The following is a 12,139-nucleotide window of genomic DNA, read 5'->3' as shown; positions in this document are numbered from 1 at the left end:
GGGGCAAGGCCTACCAGTGCATTCCTTCCTCAGTTTCCCCCATTTGTGCCAGGCAAGTACAGGGGATGGGCTGAGGCCCCAGCTGAGAGGAAGCAGGCACAGAAAGCAGAAGTGGCCAGGGGGCGGGAGGGAGAGGCATCCGTGGCCTCTGGGATCGCCGGGACTTTCCAGGTTGAGGAGAAACAGGAAGTGACTTGGTTTGCTGCTCCCACTGGGCTAGGCCAGGCGAGGGGGCACCTGCCCCTCCTCACCTGCCCAGGACTGGAGCCACTGCTCCCCCACATGCCTTCCTCCTCTCCCTGCACCCTTATCTCCTTACCACAAACTGGGGAGAGGGAGGGAGGGAAACTGAGGCTGGCGCCAGGTGCTCCATTGTGGGGATGCTGAGGGCCCGAGAATCTCCTTATCGAGAACCTTTTCCTGGAGTTTTCCACCATGTGAAATATTTAAGAAAGGCTGGGCTAGGGTGAGGTAGGGCCCAATTGTCATCCCAGCTAGTCTGGAGGCCAAAGCAAGTTTGAATCTAGACTGGGCAGTTTAGCAAGACCTTTGTCAAAGTAAAATAAAAAAGACAAGGGGTGAGCACTTGCCTAGCACGCATGAGACCCTGAGTTTGATCTTCAGAATTTCAGAAAAGAAAAAAAGGGGGGCAGGGGAGAGTATGTCTTGCCTGTGTGCAAATCTGAACCATCTGGCAGATAGCTACTGTCAGTACTCCTATTTTCATTTCATAAATGGGGTGATGCAGGCACAGAGAGGCTATATAACTTCCCCAGGGTCGCACAGCGAGAAACAGTGCCACACCCAGAGCGCCAGAGCTGGGTCCCTGGTCGCCTCCAAGTCTACCTCTTGTGATTCCTCGGAAATCCCCTAATGTGACTAATTCCCTAGACATTCCTGCCTGCTGAGCCAGCTCGACCCAGCCTGGCCCCGGCAAACTGCCCCATTTTGGGCAGAAGGAACCAAGACAGTTGCCCAGTTCGCCGGGGCACACATGGCACAGGCCAAGTCCATGCCTTCTTCAGGTTCCATTGGTGACCTTTGACCAGCCACAGAACAGTTATGTGCCTCAGTTTCCTCACATGTGGAAGGCAGGTAGTACCAGCCCTATCTCAGGGCTGCCTTGTGATTCCACCTCAAGGCCTGGGCAGAGGATCCCAGTGCTCTGGTGGCGGCTTGGCAATTTGGGTAGCAATCCTATCTACACAATTATTTTACTTGTCTTTTTCTTGAGGGGGGAGCCACTAATCCTGGGTGCATGCGTGCATATGTGCAGCAGTCACCTGGAGCACCAACGCACAGATCCAGAAGGGTGGATGAGCTGTTTTGAAGGGTGGACAGCTTTGCCGCTGGCTTCTTTAACTTTTTTTTCTCTTTTCTTTTTCTTCCTTTTGAAAATTTTTTTACCCCCAGTGGTAGGGACAGAACCCAGCGTCCCCCACACGCTAGGCAAGTGCTCACTCCTGAGCTCCATCCCCATCCCCAGCCCTTTTTATTTTTTATGTTGAAGCAGGATCTTACCAAGTTGCTTAAGCTGCTTCAAACTTGAGATCTTTCTGCCTCAGCTATCCACCCTTCAAATCAGCTCATTCACCCTTCTGGTATCTTTCTTTCTTTCTTTTTTTTTGAGGAACCAGGGATTTGAACTCAGACCCTTGTGCTTGCCAGGCAAGTGCTTATTCTACTGAGCGATCTCCCCAGCCCCTTCATCCACCCTTCTGGATCTGAGTGTTGGTGCTCCATGTGACTGCTGCGCATATGTTGAAACCATAGCATGCATGTGCCCTGGATTAGTGGCTCCCCCCTCAAGAAAAGAAAATAAACAAGTAAAATAATTGCATAGACAGGATTGCTACCCAAATTGCCCAAAATAGCATCTTTCAAAGTGCAGCTTGCTCTGGATAAATCCCTCTTTCGCTTGGGCCTCAGTTTACCAATCTGTCCCTTTGTCCTTTCAGTTTGGTTACAGGAAACCCTTAGCTACATTCTGTTTGCTGGGTCCATGTCAGACCAGGTCTTTGAACAGCTTTTGCTTTGCTTGGATTACTGCTCCTACCACTCACTAACTGGCGAACTCCCACTTGAATTTCAAAACCCCAGCTTCAGTATCCTTTCTACCATGCAGCCATCTAGGATGTAGTAGGCAGAGATTTCACGCGGTGCCTCCTGACAATTTCCCTCAGGACAGACCAGAGAACTGAACTCTGTCTTGAGCTGCAACTTTGCTCAGCTGAGGCCCCCGACAGAGGCACACCAGTCTCTAAGTTTGCTGAATGAAAAAAACACGGGTCACAGATAAGTGAACTCCAGCTTTGAGGTTGGAATGGGGTCAGGAGTGTCTGCTGTTAGTGAGTTGGGTCCAGGTTATTGCGTAGTCATCTCTGACACCAGGCTGGAAAGAGGGTGTCTGAACTGGCCTGGCCCCACCAGCACCAGGATGGCCTTGAACTTGAGATCCTCCTGCCTCAGCTTCCTGAGTAGCTGCATTACAGGTATGTAGTACCATGCCTGGCAATTTTTTTTTTAAATTCTTAATTTTTGCATTAAGGTCCCTGTGCTTGCTTGCTTGCTTTTTCTCTTTCTTTTTGAGAGTGGAGAGATGGCTCAGGGCTTGCCTGGCAAGCACAAGGTCCTGAGTTTGATCCCTGAAAAAAAAAAGTTATTTTTGAGACAGGGTTTTTCTGTGCAGTTCAGGCTGCTTTGAACTCTCATTTTGTAGCCTAGGCTGGCTTCAAACAGCAATCCTCCTGCCTCAGCCTCCCAAGTGCTGGCATTATAGGTGTGAGCCACCACACCCCGCTGTGCTTTCAGTTTTCACGGAGTTTTGAAAGTTGTGTGTTCCGGGGCTCTAGACATGGCCAGATTTCACCTCTTTCCTCGCACAGGCAAATCCAGACAATTTTCATCTGGCCACTGGAAGCCCCTGAGGGGAAGGGCATAGGAGTCCTCATGGTTCTAGGCGCTGAAGCTGGAAATTGATCATATGTGGGAGGGCAGGAGGAGGCTTCATTGCCTAAAGCTTGAGTCAAACTACTTCAATCCTGAGAAAAACATCCTGCATGGACATGTGGGCTATTAGTTGCTAGGCAATCTTGTGTCTTGCAACTTTGCAAAGGTATAAAGCCCCTACTGTTGTTTTGGAGTCCTTTGCTGATCAGCAATGGTCCACCTCAGCTATTAACTCTTTGTCTTTATTTTCGAAATCCGGGGCTGGGGATTTGGTTCAGCAATAGAATGCTTGCCTAGCAAACTGGAAGCCCTGGGTAACAAAAAAGTAAACCTCTCCTATTTTCCAAATCCTCTGGACATTTTCTCCTGGGGACTACCAAAAGACCAACAAATCCCTACAGCTTATGGGTCTGAGAGGGCCTAGCTGTCTTAGGGTAACCCCTTGACCCTACGTGCATCAGCATGGTGGTTGGGCCTTGGTCCATATTCTGGGGGAGAGAATGTTGGGTGATTATTAGAACTATTAGAGGGGAGTTAGTGAAGGTAGAGAAACATGGGCCACAAGCAGAGTGCAAAGGCCCAGAGGGAGCTGAAGAAGTAGCTGTACTGCGCAGCAAAGCTAGGTCGAACTCACTCGTGTGCTGCTGGGGAGGAATCTGACTCAAGGCTGAGACAAGCCAGGACCTCCACAATCTCACGGGTCGGGCTTCGCCCACAAACCACGCCCACCACCCACGCTCATCCCAAAGCCCCGCCCCAAGTCCCCGCCCCACGGCGTGACCGGAAGTGCGCGAGGTCTCCAAGATGGCGCCCCAAACCCGGAAGTGAGCGGCGGCCGCTAAGAGGCTCTGAGAAACCGAGGCGTCGCGAGCTTTGCGTCTGGCCGCACCCGGCTCCAAGGTGAGGCGTCTGGCCAGGTCTCCCGCCATGGACCTGACCCTCCCCTACCCCGTACAGCCCACCGCGAGGGGCTTCGCGCTCCCTTTCGGGGTTCGCAGGGCGAGGGCCGTGGCGACCCCGCCCGGCCCCGCCCTCCACGACCCCTGACCCTGCCCCACGCCGCGACCCCCGCTCTAGCGCTCCTCTCCCCTCATCGCTGTGCCGCTTTCCGTTCTGAACCCCAGCTTTACTTTTCTGGAGATCCTTGACCCTAGATTCCTCGGTGACACTGGAGCCCCCGTTAACGCTGAACTCGTGTTTCCTTAGTATCTTGACATCTCCCTTCTTGTGACCCTTAATCCTAGGCATCTGTTTGCCCTTTTCTCTGAGTAGCTCCAAATTTTTCCTATCCGGGTCATCCCAGACCCCAGGCTCCATGGGGATCTGGGACCTCTTTTGCCTCACCCCTAACGCTGTTGCTCCCGACACTTTTGGTTCTCAGCCCTGGGGACTCCCTTTCTTGGGAATCGCACTCCCACCCCGTTTGGAAGGAGACACACTGGGTATAGCTGAGCCCAGGCGTCCCACAGGGGTCTGCCCAGCCGGTGTGGGTTGGAACTATTTAGCCCAAGTGGCTTGGAACCCGAGGAACTCTTAAGGACCGGTGAGGTTATGGGGACAGAGGTCTTCCTGGGGTGAGGAGAGTCCCCAGGGGCGTCCTGCTGTTACAGCTGTCACCAGCACCCCAGGTCCTGGGGAGGAGGCCAGTGGGGCCACTGGGACAGACCAACCTAGATCGTCCTGGGGGTGTGGGATCTAGAAGCCATCCAGCGCCTGGTTTGGGGACGTTCTTCCTTGATGAAGTGGTTAACGTCTTGCCAAGTTAAAGGAAAAATTCAGTGTGTAAACTGCCACCACAGCATCCCTGGGCTCTGCTTCCCGTAATGCCTGTGGGTCACACCTACTCTGGAATGTCTTTCCTGCTCAGGAATGATCGGTGCCATCTGCTGCACCCTGACAGTGGTGAATCTGGGTGCTGGGTCCCGGAGCCAGCTATGGAACCTCTGTTGGCAGTTTGGGGGTTGGTGAATGTTTGCCCAGCGTGACAAGGGTGTGCCCTGAGCTGGAAATCTTGTGCACTTGCTGTCTGGTGAGGTGACAGGCAGAGAGCCTGTCACCTGAGGGGAGCTCCCTCTGGGAGCTTCCTGAGGGAGTGGAACCCTAGGGCCCTGCTGGTAACAGGAATTAAACTCTAGAGAAGTTCCCGGGGCAGTGTTTCTGGCTGTGAAAGTGAATGTGTGAGCTGTTTCCAGCTGCTCTGCACTACAGTGTTGGTCAGCTCTGCATTGGTCCCTAGGACTCAGGAGTGGCAAGGCGTAGTTCCCCGGGGACATGCATGGCTGGCAACCCTACCCTTTCTTCCTTTCCCTACCCTTCCTGGTTGTCTCCCTCCTGGATTTTCCCGGGGGAGGCCCCAGAAGTGGCGAGGAGTTGCCTTTCAGACCCCTGGTGGGTGGGGGGTGGGGTCCCAGGCCTCCCTGGCAGAGGGATGGAAGCAGGTGTGCCAGCCCCACCCCCAGCGGGTCCCCAGCTCTGCTCACACTTGCCTGCAGTAGGACAGTAGGACTTTAGACAGGGGTGCTGAGAGCCCAGGTCCAGACAAGAGGCTTTTTTTTTTTTTTTTTTTTTGAGAAGAGGCTTTTCTAGGGACAGACTCTGTGGGCTTTGAAATCTGGTGGGGCACAGGTATGTAGGGGTGGATCCACGTCCTGAATGCTTCAACCATGGGACCTAGAACCAACCTTTGCCCTCTCTGGTGGGGGAACTGAGGCCCAGAGAGCCTGTACTTGGTCTGTGTGTCAAGGCATAGCCCTCAGGCCTCTCTCGTACCTGCTGTCCCATCCTGGGGTTGACCAGGCTTGGCTTGAGTTCCAGCAGTGTCACAGACACCCCTTTAGGGAACCTGGCAGGAAATGCTGACACAGCAGGAGGGAATGGCCTGATAAAGCGACAGCTGTGTTCGTGGAGGCCACCCCCTTTCGAGGGTGGGATCAGCTTCTTTCCCCTTTTGTGGTGAGGGAGGGAGGGAGTGTAAGAGAATCTGAAATCAATGTACTGATACCAGGAGGTTGACACAGTGGGGTGTGTAGAGGAGCTCCCTGCACCCCATGGCACCAACACAGCCCCAGGCTGTGTGTATGTGTGCCCATGGTAAGAACACAAGTGTTCATGTGTGGGTATGTGAGTGCCAGGTGTACATGCTTGTTCAACATCTGTGCCAGCGTGAGCACGCACAGGTGCCAGGCACACCAGCTTGTATGTGTGCTTGCAGGGATGGGTGTGTTGCCTGTGCACGAGTCTATGGCGTTTCTGGTGGGTAGGCTTGTTCTGAGGGCTGTGTGGTTGGAGAGGGTGTGGAAGGGCCCAGTATGGTCAGGTGATGGCTGCAGCCCAGGGCCAGGGTCACCCAGGATCCTGCCTTGGCCTTACAAGTGTAGCCCCCCATTGAATCCTAAATCTGGGCCTAGTGGGATTGAAGAACAGACTTCCTTCTAGTCTCTGCTGATAGTGATGGCCACCTCTGGGTCCCCTGCTTCCTTGCCTGAGAGGCATGGCCATGCTCTCCCAGGGCTGCTTTTGGGCAGGAGCAGCAACCCTGGGGAATTTGGAATCCTGGTGACTGGGATCTGCCTGCCTTGGGCCTGTGGCTGGCAGCACTTCGGCCTTTCCCTGACACTCTGTCTTTGCAGGAGGCAGAGGCCTGAGGCTCTGGCTCCCCTGGGATCTGGATGGAAGACAGGACCCATGGGGTCCCTTGGAGGCTAGACTCACACTTGCAGGGACCAGAAGATGTCCGCTGGCCTGCAACTTCGGGTCCCCAGGAGGTTCTAGGACCAACCAGGCGGGGGCGCCACCAGCAGGCCCAGGCAGGCACCCTCCTTGGGAAGGCTTTTTTTTTGTCCTGAGCTTTGTGCTGGGCACTGCTTAGAGCTGAGGAGTGGTGGTAGATAGGTGGGTGGGCAAATGGGGCCAGTGCCCTAGAGCAGCAGTCAGCCTTGGGTTTTTTATTGTTGGTTTTTTTTGAGACATGGTCTTTTTTTTTTTTTGTGAAACTGGGGTTTGAACTCAGGCCCTTGCACTTGCCAGGGAAGCACTTATTCCACTGAGCCATCTCCCCAGCCCTGAGACATGGTCTTGTTTGATAGTCCAGGCTGACCTTGAACCCACGGTGTGACCTAGGCTGACCTTAAACTTGTTGCAGTCCTCCTGCCTCAGCCTCTGGAGTTCTGGTGTGGCCAGTGTGCATTTCCATACCCTGCCCTGTTGGTGTTTTGCGCTTATCATTTCTTCAGGTGTCTTCTCCCTGTGTCCTACATCCAAAGGGAGATGTAGGACATGTAAAGCCACTTCAGCACCCACATCCCCAAGAGGGAAGGGTCTGGAAGGTGTTCTCCAGACCCAGGTGCGGGCAGTGGTCCTGGCGCTAGTGGGCTGTCCCAAGCAGGAACAGATCCCTAAGAGAAACTGAAACAGGCAGTGTTGGTCTTGGATCCCCGATGTGGTGATGTGATGCATCTCGAAAGTGACAGTGATGTGCCCAAATTCCTGATGGCAAGGGGCTGGGCAGATGGCTCAGGTGAATAAGTGCTTGCCTGGCAAGTGCAAGGGCCTGAGTTCACTCCCCGGCTCCACAAAAATTAAAAAAAAGAATCCTCCTTTGAAGCAGCTCCCTAACAAAATATTTAGGGTGCTGGGGAGATGGCTCAGTAGGATAAGTGCTTGACTGGCAAATGCAAGGATCTGAGTTCAATCCCCAGTTCCGCCAAAAAAAAAAAAAAAAAAAAAGCAAATTCCTGATGGCAGGTCACTCAGTTTCTTGGGAGTCTTCCACCCCCACAGGCCACAAGCCCTTTATACCTGAAGGGCTGAGGGTTCAGGCAGGCAGTAAAATGTTCATAGAGTGACTGACTCATTGCTGCTAGGTGGGGTGTCCGGGCCTTCGCCCTGAGAGCTAAAGAGACAGTCCTTGCCCCAGGGTCCAGGAGCACCTGGCAGCCCACCCTAGTGCTGTCTACCTGTGGCCATCAGCCTGTCCTCCAGTTTTAGGTACAATGAGCAAGTGTTTGTCCTGTCCCTGTGGCTAGAACAGGGTGGGTGGAGCATATGTTCAGGGCTGTGGTCTCTGTGTGTGTTGTGTGGGGATGTGGGACCTGTCAGGGTATCTAGGTATGATTGGAGGTGAGCAGCAGATCTCGTTGGAGAGATGAGGGGATCTACTCAGAGTGGCCAGAATGTCCTTGGAGATGGTGTGTCTGACTCTGCTGCCCTGGCCTGGCTGGATCAGTACCTGTTGGCATAGCTCAGGCCTAGGTGAGCCAGCCAGGAACATTTTGGGGGGACTCCTCAGGTTTTACAATGATTGCACCTCAAGAGGCTCAGGCTTAACTGGGTATGGTGGTGCATGCCTGTGATCTCATCACTTGGGAGGCTGAGGCACGAGGACTGCTGCAAGTTTAAGGCCAGCCTGAGCTATATAGTTAGATCAGGGGCAGCCTGAACCATACAATGAGACCCTATCTCAAAAAAAAAAAAAGTAGGGGGAAGGAGATGGCTCAGGAGAATAAGAGCTTCCCTGGCAAGAGCAGGGTCTTGAGTTCAATCCCCGGTTCTGCAAAAAAAAAAAACAAAAAAAAACCCCTCAGGTCTCCTGGATGTCCAAGTGGCCGTAGGATGTTCCACGGTGCAACTGGGGCTGGGTGGCAGTGCCTGGGCTGCATAGAAACCTGAGGAAGGTGCCCAGCATAGGGGGTCAAGTGTGGCAGCTTGAATCGCCCACTTTGAACTGGGGACACCACCCCCAACCCAGACCTATGGTTTCTCTTGAAAAACCAGCCCATCCGGAAACCCAGGGCCACATTCCTGTGCAGAAGGCCTTGCTGCCCCCTCCCGGGGGGCCCATGTGTGCACCAGCAGGCCCTCCGTATCCACCTAGCGCCCATAGGAGGATGCTCTCTGGCAGGGGGATTCCCCCCCCTTCCCAGAACCTGTCCCTGTACTCTTGCTCTGCTGGTTCCTCACAAGCCTTGGTTTCTCTGCCTGTGGTCTCACCTTGGGTGCGGACCTTGTGGCTGGTGCTGAAGTACTTGGGTTGGTGGCAGAGACGCCCCGTTCTCTGATTTCCTTGCAGCCTGTGGAGCCTCCCAGGGCATAGGGGACTCTGCAGAGGAGTCCCATGAGGGGTCTTAGGTAGAAGGTTACCCGCGGGGGTGTGGGCATGGTGCTACGACATCCCACTGGTCCTTTCTGCCCCAAGAAACAGAGGGTGGCTTAGAGACCCCAAACATTGGAAGGGCTCCAGCAGGGGCAGAGTGGGGGACTGTCACCCCCCGAAGCTGAGAGCTGCCCTGAGCCAGCCATGACAGTGTAGGGGGAGATAAGAGATAACAGCCCAGAGCCAACACCTTGGGGTGGAGCTATGGTCATGAGGCCCTGCCACCTGAGGGCAGGCACCAGACTCAGCTGCCCAGTCCATGCTTGCTCACAGGCAGGCCTGTGTCTCCCACATGGAGTGGCCAGTATAGAGAGCGCAGGTCACAAGCAGATGCAGATGTCTCGCTGTGGGTCCTTGTCTGTGTCCTTCTTGGTCCCAAGAAGGGACTGACCCCTAGGCCCTCCTGACTGGGATGAAGCTCCTGTGTGATGTTCCTGGCCCCTGTGCCAGGCAAGGGAGGTGAGGGCAGCAGTGAGTGAGGCCATCGCTGTCCAAGGCTCAGGTGTCAGGTGTTGTGTGTGTGTGTGCATTTGCATGCTCACAATGCTAGGGATGGAACTTAAGGCCTTGCACTGAGCTATGTCCTCAGCCTTTTTTATTTTGTTAAATTTTGAGACAGTCTTGCATAGTTACCTAGGCTGGGCTCCAACTTGCAATCCTCCTGCCTCAGCCTGCTGGAGTGTGTGGTGACTGGCTCCATTGCATCCACTGGGGCTGAGGTCCTTTTTTTTTTTTCCGAACCAGGGTTTGAACTCAGGCCCTTGTACTTGCCAGGCAAGCACTTATTCTACTGAGCCATCTCCCCAGCTCCTGAGGTCCTTTTTTGGTCAGACACATGACCTTGCTATGTAGGCCAGGATGGCCTCAAACTCACAGTGATCCTCTTGCCTCAGCCTCCTGACTGCTAGGAGGACAGGTGTGTGCCTCCATGCCCAGTTGTTGAGGGCTTATTTCCACCCCTCAGTTGATACTATCTTTCTAAGGTGTCAGCATTCCTGATATATGGGGCTGAGTGCTTGGGCTTGCCCCACACTTGGGTGTTTAGGGGCCCTAGCTGCTCTGTTCTTTTTCCCTGGTTTTGGAGACAGCAGCACCTTCATGGGGTGGAGGATAAGTGGGGTCCTCTTGTGGATCTCTGCCCACACACAGCGGCTGCTTCTGGGACCACGTCAGGTGGGACCAATGAGGAATCCCCTGTCCAGGGTTTCCTTTGCTAACCTACTTCCTGGGCCTTCCTTTGGCCTTGTGCTGACTGGGCCAGGGCTGGACTGTGTGTGGAATCTTGAGTGGTGTGGTCATATGTGAGATTGCTGTGTTGATGCCACTTGCTCCCCATGAGCCAAGCTGTGGCAGCCCAGGGCTTACTTCAGTGTCCCCCTCTTGATTTCCCTAACCCTCTGCCCAGTCTGGGAAGGGAGGCCATTTGACAAAGCACATAGTTCTGATGCCCAACCTATTTTTGCCTGCTTGGCTGTTGGCTGTCGGCTATCGGCTATCGGCTATCGGCTATCGGCTGTCTTTTTGTGCTTTCCTGCTGGCCCTGTCCCCAGAAGGTCCTGGAAGGCAGGGGTGGGGAATTCCTCTGGAAGTCAGACTGCAGTGTGCAGCATCCTTGCCATGACCCCTTATGTGTCTCCAGGAGAGGGCCGTGACTTCCATGGTAGGCCTGGTGTTCCTAGAGCCCATGCCCATACCCAGCCCCATGCATACACCTTCTCTGTGGGAATCAATGTAGTGGAGGCCACTGAGCTTCCCCAGAGGAGAGCAAGAGAGGAACTAGAAATTCAAGAAGTAAAGCTGAACCAAGTGTGCATGGTGTTCCACAGCTTGGGCAAGTTAGACAAACCCTGTGTCAAAGTAATAAAAAACACAAAGAGTGGGGTATGTAGCTCAGTATTGAGCAAAGCCGTTGTTCAATTCCAGTGCCAAAAATAAAACCCCATGTCCTCAGTCTCCCACACTTTTTACCATGCCTGCCTTGTCCTTGTCCTTCAAGGAAGGGCCTCCTGTCCAGGCTGCTTATAAAATCCCAGGCCAAAAAAAAAAAATAAAATAAAATCCCAGGCCTGGGCACTGGGGTGTGTGGGGGGGCATGCTTTCTTGTGTGCGCATATGTGCCAGAGCTGTGAGGGTTGGAGGTCACATGTGGTGACCTCTATCCAGAATTGGCATCCAGGGTGACTAGGTTCCAAACACCTCCTGGGGATTCTAGAGGCCCAACATCATAGTACTGGGCCTGCCTTATCCTCCTAGAGAATTGGCCAAGGGTCAGGGCTGGCTCATGCTGGAGCTTGGACCCCCTGCAGGATTTTCCTGGGCTTTCATTCACCCCAGGCTGAGCTTCTGGGGAGCAGGATTTATCATGTCCAAAGCTGGACATGGTGGTGCACACTTGTGATCCCAGCACTTGGGGAAGGGAGCTGAGGCAAGGGTGTCACTGTGAGCTTCAGCCAGTCTGGACTACATAACTCAAGGGCAGCCTGGACCCTGTCTCAAAAAAACAACAGAAGTCCTGTCTTGGTCTGGAGACCACAGTCTGGGATGCAGGTTGGGGCGGGGCTGAGCAGGGCCCTACTGCCTCTTCCAGCTCCTTGCATTCCAGCCGCTCTGAGGCTTGCACTGTATTACCCTTGCCTTCACCTTCACATGACCTATTCCCCAAAGCCAAGTTTTTTGTTTTTTTTTTTTTTGGCAGAACCAGGGATTGAACTCAGGCCCTTGCGCTTGCCAGGAAAGTGCTTATTCTAATGAGCCATCTCCCCAGCCCCTGCCAAGTTTTAAAGTTTGGAGATTTGTGTCTAAATTTCCCTTTCTTACAAGAACACAAATTGATTTTGGGCCTGTCCTACTCCCGTGTGACCTCATCTCAGTCAGCTACCAGGCGTGATCAAAATGTATGGTAGGCCCATATGTTTTTATATGAAAATAATGTTTTTTTTTTAAATTTATTTATTTAAATTTATTTATTTTGTGTGTGTGTGTGTGTGTGGCCAGCTCAGCCCACCAGGGGGCGGGGCTGGCTGGCATGTGGTGCTGGGG

General features: G+C 53.6%; 1 protein-coding gene across 1 annotated transcript in view; it reads left to right on the top strand.

Annotated features, from left to right (window-relative positions):
• The first annotated feature begins 3,754 nt into the window (after window positions 1-3,754).
• Window positions 3,755-12,139, top strand: part of Sbno2 (strawberry notch homolog 2) — a 57,234-nt gene continuing 48,849 nt past the window's right edge. Inside the window, exon 1 of the mRNA XM_004632668.2 lies at window positions 3,755-3,849. The gene's annotated coding sequence lies outside the window, so the exon portion shown is untranslated. The remainder of the gene's footprint in view (window positions 3,850-12,139) is intronic.

Source organism: Octodon degus, unplaced genomic scaffold, assembly GCF_000260255.1.
Source record: "Octodon degus isolate 3935 unplaced genomic scaffold, OctDeg1.0 scaffold00050, whole genome shotgun sequence".
In the NCBI taxonomy this organism is placed as follows: domain Eukaryota; kingdom Metazoa; phylum Chordata; class Mammalia; order Rodentia; family Octodontidae; genus Octodon; species Octodon degus.
Note: the sequence above shows the minus strand (reverse complement) of the source record. Positions and strands in the feature narration are given on the sequence as shown.